This window comes from Heterodontus francisci, chromosome 2, assembly GCF_036365525.1.
Source record: "Heterodontus francisci isolate sHetFra1 chromosome 2, sHetFra1.hap1, whole genome shotgun sequence".
NCBI classification, from domain to species: Eukaryota; Metazoa; Chordata; class Chondrichthyes; order Heterodontiformes; family Heterodontidae; genus Heterodontus; species Heterodontus francisci.
In genome coordinates this window covers 75,807,801-75,822,414 of record NC_090372.1, presented here as the reverse complement: position 1 = coordinate 75,822,414, position 14,614 = coordinate 75,807,801, and the positions used below count along the sequence as shown (strand labels likewise).

At 41.8% G+C, this 14,614-nt stretch overlaps 1 protein-coding gene across 2 annotated transcripts in view; it reads left to right on the top strand.

Annotated features, from left to right (window-relative positions):
* hibadhb (3-hydroxyisobutyrate dehydrogenase b) overlaps positions 1 to 14,614 on the top strand; it is a 568,873-nt gene that overhangs the window by 24,577 nt on the left and 529,682 nt on the right. The window contains exon 1 of one of the 2 annotated variants that reach the window (XM_068059356.1): positions 375 to 412. The exons of the other annotated variant lie outside the window; for it this stretch is intronic. The gene's annotated coding sequence lies outside the window, so the exon portion shown is untranslated. Of the gene's footprint in view, positions 1 to 374; positions 413 to 14,614 lie in introns of those variants that run through there. 2 annotated transcript variants of the gene reach the window in all.

The following is a 14,614-nucleotide window of genomic DNA, read 5'->3' as shown; positions in this document are numbered from 1 at the left end:
TGCAACATAACCCCTGTCCTGCCATTGTTACTTATGTTATAAGTTAATTTACTTTAATTACATCTTAATTAACTCAGAATAATTTCTATGTATAGCAGAGTTTACTGTGCTTATTAAATGCTCGTACCTTCTACACCTAAAAGTGTACTTTTCTTAATTACACAGCTATGAGTTTTAGGTATTTATTTGAATTGTTTTATCTTTTTCTTTATCTTATATTTTATTTTAAAGTGTTCTTTTTATCGATCTACCTTAACTTTGGTGTACTAACCTAGACATTAACACACTGTCCCTGACACGAAGCACTTACCAGCCAATAACTTACTAGATTCCTGTGATGTCACAGTTGTTTTTTTCACTCTTTCTCCAGCAGCTGAAATGGCTCTGGGTGACCGCCTCTGCTCTGCTCTAGGTAGGTAAGGCCACGCTCCATTCCCCAGGCTGTATTTATGGCGCTCCCAACTCCAGACTGCCTTTGCTGCGCTCCAGGTAGTTAAGGCTGCACTGCGATCCCCGGGCTGTATTTATGGCACTCCCAACTCCTGACTGCCTCTGCTCCGCTCCGCTCCAGGTAGGTAAGGCTGCACTCCGATCCCCGGGCTGTATTTATGGCGCTCCCAACTCCCGACTGCCTCTGCTCCGCTCCAGGTAGTTAAGGCTGCACTGCGATCCCCGGGCTGTATTTATGGCACTCCCAACTCCCGACTGCCTCTGCTCCGCTCCAGGTAGTTAAGGCTGCACTGCGATCCCCGGGCTGTATTTATGGCACTCCCAACTCCCGACTGCCTCTGCTTCGCTCCAGGGAGGTAAGGCAGTGCTCCGATCCCCGGGCTGTATTTATGGCACTCCCGACTGCCTCCGCTCTGCTCCAGGTAGGTTAAAAGAATTGGTAAGGTAAATTATTCGATTGACACCCCAGATCACCGAAAAAAGAGTCGACTATGTCATATCAATATGTTAAAACAATATTATCACAGGGAGGAGGATAAGCAAGCACAGATATGTCAGGTAACTGAGACAGTTAAGAATGAAAGGGATAGTGGCAGAAGGAAGCCTAGATAATTCTCAAATGAGCCTCCTATTATCTGGTTAGCGAATACTGAATTACTAGGAAGATGCATTTAGATGCAGAACAACGAGAAGACCTAACATGGCGACTCACAACATTTAAAAGAGTCTGTAAGGATAAGCTAGGATGTACAACCTTAGCCACACATGATGTGGAATTAGGTGAATCTGTTCCTATAAAACAGCATCCTTACAGCTTAAGTCCAGACAAACAGGCCCAAGTAAAAGCATAAATCCAATACTTGCTGGAAAACATCTTAATTGAACCTAGTCAAAACAGCTGGAGCTCACCAATAGTATTAGTGCCTAAACGTGATGGGTCAACCCGACTTTGCATAGACTACAGAAAAGTCAGTGCAGTTAACGAAGGCAGACCCCTACCCAATTCCTTGCTTGGCAGACTGTATTGACAGATTGGGCAGTACCACGTTTCTTACAAAAATAGATTTGTTAAAGGGATATTCAAGCCCCTTTAACACCCTGAGCTAAAGAAATATCAGCTTTTGTCACACCAGACATTAGGGCTATAAAATGCCCTAGCAACCTTTTCAGAGACTAATGAATCAAGTGGTAGCCAGTGTTCCTAACTGTTCTGTGTATCTTGATGTGCTAGCATACAGTAACACTTGGAAGGGACACTTGAATCAGCTAGAAACTCTGTTTAAAAAATATTACAAGCAACTGATTTAGTGGTTAAACCTGGCAAAAAGCGAATTCGTAAAAGTGAGAGTAACCTACCTTGGGTATATAGTGGGGCAAAGGCAAGTGTTGCCAAGAACGGCGAAAGTACAAGCCTTAGTTGGGAGTTCCCTATCCCAAAGACTAAGGGTGAAATCATGAGGTTTTTGACGATGTGTAGTTTCTACAGAGTGTTTGTACCAAATTTTGTTACTGTAGTTGCTCCACTAATAGACTTGCTACAGAAAAAGAAAACCAAGGTTGTGTGTTCAGGGGAGTGTCAGGCATCTTTTGAAAAGCCGAACCAGTGTTGGCTGCTCCAAATTTTACGAAGCCCTTCAAAGTAGCGATTGATGCCAGTGGGTCGGTGCAGTCCTATTACATGTTGATGAATCGGGCATAGAAAAACCAGTGGGAAACATTTCAAAAAACTGAATCGCCACCAAAAAAAAATTCCAATGTGGAAAAAGAAACGTTGGGTCTATTATTGGCTGTTGAACATTTTGAAGTATATGTCTGCCATAACTACAGAGAAACACTGACCATCACCCATTAAGTTGTGTGGAAAAATTTAAAACCCAGAATGCCAGAATATTCCAATGGAATTTACTGTTGCAGCCTTATCACTTAAAGATTGTTCATATTTTGGGAAAAAATATCGCAGATGCTTTGTCACGAATTTAACATTGTTGAGTTACATGAGTAAAGATGGTGAAAAGCAAAATTGTATTCACTATAGGTAGAGTGAATGGGGGGGGGCGGCGGCATGAGAATATGTTTAAAATGTGTTCAACTTCTGTTTTTATTACAATCTAATGAATTGCATTCAAAAATGGTGTTTCATTTCACCAAGGGTGGAGATGTTACGAGGATTTCCAATTTTTTGTATTAAAACTTGGGATTCTATATTTTTAAGAACTGAAAAGAATTTCAGTGAACATTGAGACATCTGGAGATAGCTGAAATTTATGGATATTTTTGAAAGGAAGTTCAACAAAAAGTTGAACTGGTATACAAGGACTGGAAAGCTGGTAATTTCAAGGAATCAGCAGGGGGTTTGACTTGAGAGCTACCCTCTGTTGCGACAAGAGAGAATTTATGACTTGACACGTGACTTGTTTCTGGGAGATTTTGGTTTCATTTTTGAACTTTTTTGAACAAAAGCAGGCAATTGGCATTTGATTTGGAACTGCCAGGAGATCAGAAGAAGAACCAGAAAAGTATTACCTCTCTGAAGAATCCTTGCTCTTGAAAAGCAAAAGCTTGTATGAAGTGGTACTGTTGCCTCCTGCATTTTTTTGAAGAAACCCTGAATTTGCAGAAATCTTGCATCTTTTTTTAAAAAAAAGGACTTTTGCATTGAATGTGAGAACTGACACCTGTTGCTGCACCTCTGATGGAAGACCTATGTGAAGTCTTCTACAGTTAAATTTCTTTGAACGCCTATCCATCACACTGTTCATCATCCTTGCCTGGAAAGACTTGGAGTGGCATTCAACTATTTGACTTTGGGATACCTTACCAAAACAAAGAACCTCCTTCCAGATCATTACAGTTTGTTTTTTTACAATTCCTTTTATTCCTATGGAACAACTGTAAACCAAAATCCCTTTTTCCCTGGTTAACCAGTTTTTGGATGTATGGGCATGTGCATGAGGGCTAGGGAAACATAAGAAACTGTAATAATTCGTATATATATTTACTTCATTATTGGTTCGGACTTGTTTTTATAATCGGTTAATTTTGTTGTTTATGAAAGAAACCTAGTTGGTGTGCTTTATTCTGGGGGGCAAATAGAATATCTAATTGGCTGTTAGGATAAGTGGGAACATTTATTGATATGCTGCGACCTGTGAAGAAGTGGGACTGAATTCACAGTGCACTGCTCCAGTCTCAGTCGTAACAAAATGATTTGAAATCTGTGTCCTCTGCTTACTTCCATTCCTGCCAGAGGAAACAGTTCCTCCTTATATACTCCATCAAAATCCCTCATTATTTTGAACATCTATTAAATTTCACTTCAACCTCTGCTCTAAGGAGAACAATTCCAACTTCTCTAGTGTCTCCACATAACTGAAGTTGCTCACCCCTGGCATCATTCTAGCAAATCTCCACGGCACCCTCTTCGAGGCCTTGAAATCCTTCTGAAAGTGTTATGCCCAAAATTGGGCACTATACTTCAGCTGAGACTTAACCAGTGATTCATAAATGTTTAGCATAACTTCCCTGCTTTTATACTCTGTGCCTCTGATAATAAACCTAAGGATCCAATTTGCTTTTTTAAACAGCCTTCTCAATCTGTCCTGCCAGGTTCAAAGATTTGTGTATGTGGACCTCCAGGTCTGTCTTCCAGCATCTCCTTTAAAATTGTACCATTTAGTTTAATATGTATCTTCTCATGCTTCCTTCCACAGTGCATGACTTCACACTTCCCTGCTATAAAATTTAATCTGCAATGTGAATGTCCATTTCCCCAGTCTCCTCATTAGGTCTGCTACTGTCCTCTTCACGATTTACTACTTTTCAGAGTTTCCTATCATCTGCAAACCCGGATTATTGTCTCTGAAAGATTTCCCCATCACCAAAATTAGGCAGACTGTTCTGTAATTAGCTGTTTTTGTTCCTCTCCCTGATTTTGAACAGAGGTGTAACATTTGCAACCCTCCAGTCCTCTGGCACCACTTCCAAATCCAATGAGGATTGAAAGATTGTGGCAAGAGCTTCACTATTTCCACCCTTGCTTCATTCAGCAACCTAAGATGCATCCCACCTGGACCAGGTGACTCTTTGCCTTTGTGCGCTGACACCACTTAAGTACCTCCTCTTTATCTATTTTTATCCTATTCAATTTCTATCTCCTTTACTGTGATATTGGTGGCATCCACTTCTTTTGTGAAGACAGATGCAAAGCACTCATTTAGTACCTCAGCCATGCCCACTGCCTCCACAAGAAAATCTCCTTTTTGGTCCCCAATTGGCCCCACCCTTTCTTTGACTATCCATTTACAATTTATATGTTCAAAAAAGACTACAGTGTTCCTTTTGATGGTACCTTCTCATACAATGTCTTCGTCCCTTATTTCTTTCAGTTCTCCTTTGCATCTTTTGTGTTCTGCTTGATTCTCTGCTGCAGTATGCATCTAACTTGAACTTGTGAACGTGAATCCATGAACTTGACTCGTTGTTTGATAGTCATTTTACCATCTTCCTTCACCATATCTCACCCATGACTGAGATTTGTGTGATCACCCTTGCATCATTGCTTCGCAACAGTTAAAATTCAATGTAGTTATTACTGCACAGAACCCTCTGGAGTTCCTCAAGGATCCATCCTAGTTTTTCTGCTCTTTATCTACATGATGTCCTTTGGTGGCATCATCTGTAGGCACCGGGTCAGTTTTGATGTTAGGCTGATAACGCTTCTACCTTTCGACCAGTCCTCTCAATCCCAAGACTCTGTGCTGGAGTTATAGATGAGCCAGAATTTCTTCGAGTTGAACACAGGGAAAACTCAAGTCATATTTTTGTCACCTGTGTTAAAATTTGTTTCCTTGCCATTGACTATCTTTCTCCCTGGCCACTCGTTTGAGCTGTGCACACTTTCAACATCCTGTTTGATCCTACATCTTATCCATCATTAAATTTGCTTACTTCTATCTTTTTGTAAAATTGCCTGCATCTGCCCTTTTCTTATTACCACCACTGATCCTCTGTATCTGTGTTTTTGTCACCTTAAACTCAACTTCTCTAAGTTCCTCTTTGGCATCCTGACTGCACTCTCCATAAATTTCAATTAGTGCAAAGCTCTGTCTTTCTCTTCTTGATCTGCACTCAACCCTGCCTGTCCAACTTTTGTTGTTGCTACATGTCAATGCACCAAATTGACCTACAAATCCTTATTTGCAGATCCCTGCTCCAGAACCTTGCTGTATCCTACCTTGTCAACTTCTGCCAACCTTGTGTCTCCCTCCAGTCCTCTAACTCTGGTCTTTATATCTTTCACCCCTTCCTCCTTTCGCACTATTAAGAACACAGGAACTGGAGTAGGCCATTTAGTTCCTTGAGCCTGTTCTGCCATTCAGTAAGATCATGGATGATCTGTGACCTAACTCCATATACTTGCCTTTGCCCCATATCCGTTAATACCGTTGGCTAACAAAAATCTTTCAATTTCGATTTTAAAACTAACAATTGATCTGGCATTAATTGCAGTTTGTGGAAGAGAATTTCAAACTTCTACCACCTTTGAAGAAGCATTTCCTAATTTCACTCCTGAAAGGTTTGGCTCAAATTTATTTTGACTATTCCCTAGTCCTAGCGGAAATAGTTTCTCCTTGTCAGCTGTGACTCAGTTGGTAGCACTCTTGCCTCCTGAATTAGAAGGTTCTGAGTTCAAATCACACTCCAGGACTTGAACACAAAAATCAATTTAGTGGCAGCACAGTGGTTAGCACTGCAGCCTCACAGCTCCAGCAACCCGGGTTCAATTCTGGGTACTGCCTGTGTGGAGTTTGCAAGTTCTCCCTGTGTCTGCGTGGGTTTTCTCCGGGTGCTCCGGTTTCCTCCCACAAGCCAAAAGACTTGCAGGTTGGTAGGTAAATTGGCCATTATAAATTGCCCCTAGTATTGGTAGGTGGTAGGAAAATATAGGGACAGGTGGGGATGTGGTCGGAATATGGGATTAGTGTAGGATTAGTATAAATGGGTGGTTGATGGTCGGCACAGACTCGGTGGGCCGAAGGGCCTGTTTCAGTGCTGTATCTCTAAAACTAAAAAACAAGGCTGACACTCAAGGACGTACCTGAGGGAGTGCTGCACTATCAGAGGGTGCCGTCTTGCAGATGAGGCGTTAAACCGAGGCCCAGTCTGTACTCTCAGATGGGCGTATTTCGAAGGAGAGCAGGGGAGTTATCCTCAGTGTCCAGGCCAATATTTATCCTTCAGTTAACGTTACAAAAACAGATTATCTGGTCATTATCACATTGCTGTTTGTGGGAGTTTGCTGTGCACAAATTGGCTACTACATTTCCTTCATTACAGCAGTGACTACACTTCAAAAGTAACTCATTGGCTGTGAAGTGCATCAGAGGCGCCCGGGGGTTTAAAAAAAAAAGGTGCTATATAAATGCACGTCTTTCCTTTTACCCTATCTATTCCCCTTAATATCTTGAACTTCAGTTAAGTTACCCTTTAATCATCTAAATTCCAGGAAATACAATCCTGGTTTGTGTAATCTCTCCTTGTATTTGAACCCTTTGAGTTCAGGTATCATTATGGAAAATCTACACTGTGCTCTCTCCAAGGCCAGTATATCCTCCTTCAGGTGTAGTGTGCAGAACCGCTCACGGTCCTCCAGGTATCGTCTGACCAGGGCTCTTTATATCTGAAGCATTACTTCTACCCCCTTGTGTTCTATTCCTCAAGATATAAAGGGCAGCATTTCAATAACCTCTTTGATTATTTTCTGTACCTGTTTGACATTTTAATGATCCATGTACATGGACACTTGGTCTCTTTGGACTTCCACTGTTTCTAGTTTTTCACCATTTAGAAAGTATCCTGTTATATACTTTTTTAGGTCCAAAGTGGATGACCTCACATTTGCCAACATTGAAATCCATTTGCCACAGTTTTGGCCATTCGTTTAATCTACTAATACCTCTTTGTAATTTTATGCATCCATCTACTTCATCAATTTAGGTTCCACCCGGGCCATTCAGTTGCAGACCTCATTCCAGACTTGAGAGAAAAGAGTCGAACTACAGAGATGAGGTGACAGTGACTGCACTTGACATCAAGACATTTGACTGTGGCATCAAGGAGCCAAGCAAAATTGAGGGAATCGAGGGGCGGAAAAACTCTGCTGGTTGGAGCCATACCTAGCAGTAAGGAAGATGGTTGTGGTTGATGGAAGTCAATTAACTCAGCCCCAGGACATTGATGCAGGAGTTCCTCAGGGTAGTGTCCGAGACTCGAACATCTTCAGCTGCTTCATCATATTACCTTCCCTCCTTCATAAGGTCAGAGGTACGGATGTTTGCTGATTGCACAATATTCAATACCTTTTGTGACTCCTCATACTGAAGGTGTCCATGCCCACATCACAGAATTGATGCAGTGCAGAAGAAGGCCATTCGGCCCATCGTATCTGCACTGGGCTCTTTGAAAGAGAGCCCTCAATCCCATTCCCCTCCCTTCTCCCCATAACCCTGCACATTCTTCCTTTTCATATAACTAATTCCCTTTTGAATGCTTCAATTGAACCTGCTTCCACCACTTTCTCAGGCAGCGCATTCCAGACCTTAACCACTCACTGCATGAGAAAATCTTTCCTCATGTCACTTTTGCTTCTCTTACCAAATACTTTCAATCTGTGCCCCTCATTCTCGATTCTTTCACAGGTGGGAACGGTTTCTCTGTATCTACTCTGTCCAGACATGCAGCAAAACCTGGACAAGAATTAGCTTGGGCTGATAAGTGGCAAGTAACATTCACATCACCCAAGTACCAGGCAATGACCATCTCCAACAAGAGAAAATCTAACCATCTTCCCTCAACATTCAATGACATTACCATCGCTGAATCCCCCACCATCAACATCCTGGGGGTTAATATTGATCTGAAATGTGACTGGACCAGCCATATAAATATTGTGGTTACAAGAGTAGGTCAGAGGCTGGGAATTCTGCATCGAGTAACTAATCTGCTGACTCCTAATGCCTGTCCATTATCTACAAGACTCAATTCAGGAGTCTGGTGGAATACTCTCCACTTGCCTGGATGGGTGCAGCTCCACCAACACTCAAGAAGCTCGACACCCATCCAGGACAAAGCAGTATGCTTGATCAGCACTCCATCCACCACTAGTGCGGAGTGGCAGCACTGTGTACCATCCAGAAGATGCACTGCAGCAGCTCACCAAGGTTCTTTTGATAGCACCTTCCAAAACCCCAACCTCTACCACCTAGAAGAACAAGGGTAGCAGATGCATGGGTACATCACCACCTGAAAGTTCCCCTCCAAGCCACACACCATCTGATTTGGAACTATATCGTCGATCCTTCACTGTCACTGGATCAGAAACCTGGAACTCTCTTCCTAACAGTACTGTGGGTGTACCGACATCAGATGGACTGTAGCGGTTCAAGAGAAGGTGGTGGTGAGCCATCTTAAAGGGCAATTGGGGATGGGCAACAAATGTTGGCCTTACCAGCAATGCTCACAGCCCAGGAATGAATTAAAAATAAACACTGTTTATAATGTAGCCTATCTTTGTTTCTTTGGCAAATTTTAGTTTGTGGCTTTCTATTCCATCATCTAAGTCATTAATAAATAAGGTGAATAGTTGAATCCCAACACAGATCCTTATGGGATACCACTACTCATATCCTATCAATTAGAGTACAAGCCCATTCTCCCTACTCTTATCTCCTGCTCAGCCAGCTTCTTAACCATGTCTATAATTTGCCTTGAGTTCGACTTTAGCTAACAGTCTCTTATGAGGGACTTTAGACTTGCAGAAGACATTTGATATATAAATAACACCCATAGACATTCCATTGTCTGCTACTTCAGTCACCTGTTCAAAAAAATTCAATCGGATTTGTCAGGCATGACCTACCCTTTACAAATCCATGCTGGCTCTCTCTGATCAGCTGGACATTTTCAGGGTGTTCAGTCACCCTATCCTTAATTATAGACTAGCAATTTTCTGAGAACAGATGTTAGGCTAATTGGTCTATAATTGCTTGATTTCTCTCTATCACCTTTCTTAAATAGTGGAGTGACGTGCAATTTTTGAATCAAAAGGAACAGTTCCTGAATTGAGAGCACTTTGGAAGATTGTAGTTAGTGTATCTGCAATGTCCTTAGCGACTTACTTTAAAACTCAGTTTTGCCCAGTTTACTACGGACAGTCTCTGTCACATCCCTTTGAAGTTAGCTGTACCGAAATCTAGAATCTTGGCTTTTCCATGTTTCTCCCTTTCAAACACTATGTTCAAGGCAACCATATTATGATCACCATTGCGCATGTACAGTTAAGCTGTTAATTACACCTGGCTCATTACTTATTACTGAATCTCATATGGCCTTCCCCCTTGTTGGTTCTAGGACATATCGCAGAAAACTATGCCAGACATTCAGGAAATTCACTGCCTTTCTGACGTGCACGTCAACCTATCTCCAATCTGTATGAAAGTTAGAATCTCCTATTAAAAACATGTTATTGCTACATGTTTATCTAATCTCAGTATTTATAAAAGCTACCACTTGAAGGTGACTTTACAGCTTTTAGTTTTTCCATACCTGCAGTGCCTAAAGCACAATTTGTCTTACTCTGTTCCCTTTTGTTTGTTCTTAGACTATTATCTGTACTACCTTTTCCAGCTGAGCCACCCTCCCTCATTTACTAGTTCAAAGTCCTTATGGCCATGCTATTTATCCTTTCCACCAGCAGTCTGCTCCCAGCCTGGTTCTGGTGGAGCCTGTCCCAGTGGTACAGTTCCTGCCTGTGCCAGTACTGGCATCAGTGTTCCACGAAATGGAAACCCTCCCTTTTCCCACACCACTCTTTTAACTGTGTTCATCTTCTAATCTGTTTATCCCTGTGCCATTTCGAATGTGGCTTGGGTAATAATTCATAGATTATAACCCTTGAGATCTTGTCCTAGTTTAGCTCCTAGTTCCTGGTACTCTCCAAACAGGACCTTTTGCCTGGAACAACTGGATCCCTCCCCTCACTCTACAATATCCTTTCAAGCTGGTTTGAGATGTCCCTCACCCTGGCACCAGGTAGACAACAAAGCATGTGGGATTCTTAATCTTGCTTACAAAGGATGCTACCTGCTCCCTAATTATTGTTTCCCCTAGCATAACCCCATTACGCTACCCCTTCCCCTCCCCCTTCCCGCTGTGGATAGCCTCCTTCTCCAAGTTGCCGTTGTCTGCATTCTGGCTATCCTCCTGACCATATTAATCATTACAGTTGTAGGTAGCAAGTACATTGTACCTGTTGGGTAGGACTAGTTTCTGTGGTTCCTCATTGTATAACTTAACTGGGTTCTCCTTCCTTTGTACGCTATCAGTCACAACAACCTCATTCTGATCTTGTATAAAATTAAAACCCAACCTGGGCCCGAGTCCTTCAATTTTTTTTCATGCCCGACCCGAAAATATCAAACACCGACTTGTAAATATCAAACATGTTATTAATACAATCTTATTTTCCTGTATCACAACATGGATTAAAAAGAAAACCATACAAATCTAAACCCCACCACAGCCAACCCGAACCTGACCCGACCCAAGCCCGAATGCTGGACACCGAATATAGACCCGACCGGACCCGAACCCGAGACGTAGTCGGGTTCAGATCGGGTGGCCAGGTTTTAGTCAGGAGTCTGATGGAATACTCTCCACTCACCTGGATGGGTACCGCTCCAACAACTTTCAAGAAGCTTGACAGCAGCCAGGACAAAGGACCTGCTTGATCACTCCATCCATCACCTTGTCACAAAAACGTGTTAAGCTGAATGGTGGTTTTCTAATCCACCATCTGGAAACCTGAATTAAATTTTAAAAAAGAAAAAGAAACAGATGAAAGGTGACTTTGCTAGCAGCTAAGATGGCCACTGCAATTTGCATCACAATATCCTACATTTAAATGCATCGAGGTGGAGACGAGTTGTCTGCCCAGTCCCCTCAAGAACAATGACCTGGGGAATCGGAGAGAATGACCTAGCATGCTCCCATTAGCAAGACGTCAAGGCAATCACTTGGGACATTAAACTGAACTCCTCAAACAGAATCACTTGAACAATGGGACCCTGGTTGAGAGAAGGGCATTCCTAGATATGGTCTGATTAAGTTGCAAGCGGGAATACACACTGATAGCCATCATTGTTAAATCACTGGGTGACAGTGATGCGACAGGTCCACCTTCTGTGTGTTTAGTCTGGTATTTTCTCTGAAGCAAGTAGACACTGACAAGAGAGCTCTCGCTCTCTCTCTGTGTGTACCATTCTCTCTGGATGTTTCCCCTTGTGGGAGAATGTAGAACTAGGGGTCGCTGTTTAAAAATAAGGGATCGCCCATTTAAGACAGAGATGAGGAGAAATGTTTTCTCTGAGGATCGTGAGTCTTTGGAACTCTTCAGAAGGCGGTGGAAGCAGAGTCTTTGAATATGTTTAAGGTAGAGTTAGATAGATTCTTGATAAATAAGGGGGTGCAAGGTCATCGGGGGTAGGTGGCAATGTGGCGTTGAGGTTACTATCGGATCAGCCATGATCTTGTTGAATGGTGGGTCAAGCTCGAGGGGCCGAGTGGCCTACTCCTATTCCTAATTCGCATGTTCATATGTATGTATGTTCCTTTGAGCCCTCCTCGCCTGATTGTAACAACCTTAACCATTCATTCTCTTCACCACCGATGCACAGTGACAGCATGAGTACCATCTACAAGATGCACTGCACCAACTCACCAAGGCTCCTTCGACAGAATCAAATCTAGAACCTATACCACCTATAAGAAAAAGAGAAGCAGACGGATATGGGAACACCCACCTGTAGGTTCCCCCCCAAGTCACCCACCATCCTGACTTGGAGCTACATCGCCATTCCTTCGCTGTTACTGGGTCAAAAAACATGAAACTCCCTTCCTAACAGCACTGTAGGTGTACCTACCCCACATGGACTGCGGCGGTTCAAGAAGGCAGCTCACCACAGCCTTCTCGAGGGCAATTTGGGGTGGGCAATAAATGTTGGCTTTGCCAGCAACGCTCATATACTATGAATGAATAAAAAAAATGTCAGATATTTTCTGCCGCAAACACAAGTTTTGATTTAAATGAAATTACTCAAGTGGGTTATGTTAAATCGCAGTGACATGTAGAGTGAATCAATCACACTGACTTTGCAGAAAATGTTTTATGAAGTTGTTCAAGGGTGACAGAGGATGGACGAAGTGGGCCAAAAAGAAATTACAGTGCTAAGGAAGAACTGTAAATGAACAAAACAGCAGATGAAAAACAAGTTCTTCCAATTTTTGTTTTCAAAGATGTTAAAATCTTAAAGGATCCAAATGGAAGGTGTATATGTCAAGGAAAGAGTGGCCATTCACAACAATGTCGACTGCCATTCGGTGGCTTGCTCATACATGAAGAAAAGGTGCAGGGGGCTGTTGATGCCCATGAAGCACATTGAATCACCACTCTTGGGTAGTAATGTGTTCGAGATGGAGGTCGATTTTGTTTTTAAAATTACTATTTTATTAATTATATGTAGAATTACTGTACAGCAACAACTTGCATTTATGGGTAACTTTAATGCTAAAATTTCCATGATTCTGTTTAAATGGAACTGAGTAAGTATTTGAGAGTGCATCATTTTGCATGGATGTTTCCTGGATTAGAGTACTTGGACCATTTTAATATAAACACTTAAATTTGAGGGAGTTGGAAATCCCTTGCAGCAGCCCTGCAGGTTACTCTTATAACAAGAATGGGGGAATCAGTTTGTCATTGTAGTGTTTGAACAGTATGGTGCAATGGAGGACAGGCTGGGGTGGTGGGCATGAGGATCACTGAGAATTATTGTTAAAGGAACCTCCCCTTGTATCCTTCCCCATTTAACAATACTATCCTGATATGGATAAATACTTGAAGGAGAAATAAAATTGCAGGGATATGATGAAAGAGCAAGGGCATGGAACTAAGTGGATTGGTCTTCTAAAGAGCCAGCACAGACATGATGTGCTAAATGGCCTCCTTTTGTGCTGTAATATTCTATGATTCTATATTGCAATTTTTAAATGCTGTCATGATCCTATTTTTTTTCTCCTTGGGAAATAAATTTTGTGCCTTTAAGGCTGTAAGAGATCAATACTTCTTTAAGGCAGCCAGCTTCAGAAGTTACCAAGTGAAGGTGCATCTTGGTTGCCTGGATACAACCATACAGAGAGGGACAACAGGACATACAATGTTGCCATTTGACTTTGGAAACTGGCTTTGCAGAGATAGTTGACACAGCTGTGTGTTAGCACCCGAAAGGAGAGCTCTTAGACCATTTAAATGAAAGGAAGAGAATTTAGTCTGTTTGTTTATTATTCTCTCTCAAAATTCTAAAAGTTATGCCAGATTGATTCTTTTGAAAGTGGTAGCGAGTTGTTGTTCTGCTATATGCATCGTTGGAAAAAGAGTAACACTTCAACTGCTGAACCGGATGACTGAATTTCCTATTGTTGAAGAACTTGTTTTTTCCCCATTGGACAACTGCAAAGACTTCAAGCAACCTTGGACTGCTTCTAAATTGAAGATTCCATTTTGTCAGGAACATAATCCAAAAAGACTTTGTTCTTATTTCTATGTTTTTCGGGCAGCTAATTAAACAACAAAAATGTTATTAGTTTGGGTATATCTATGTGAATGCAGGAGTTAAGAGCCTTTAAATAAGTTATAAGGTCTTTAGATATTGGTTTATCTTAGTGTTTAAGATTTTTGTTTTTGTTTGATAAACAGTTAATTTGTTGATAACTAAAGATACCTGGTTTAGTTCGCCTCTTTTGGGGGTTACTAGATTATTTCAAGTTGGCTGTGGCTTTCTTTGATTTGGAAAGCTTAAAGATATGTATGATGTGACCTATGGAGCAGCGGGACTGAATTGACAGTGCATTGCTCCCACCACGGTCAGAATTATATATATATATATATTGATTGGGGGCTTTGTCTTGAGCGGTTGTGCCATAGCAATGCAAAAAAATGTCCTAAAGCGCTTCATAGAGGTGTGAGGAAAAAATGAATGCTGAAGCAATGAAGGAGATGTTGGATAGTCAAAAGCTTGGTAGAAGAATTGAGCTTTAAAGAGATAGTAAA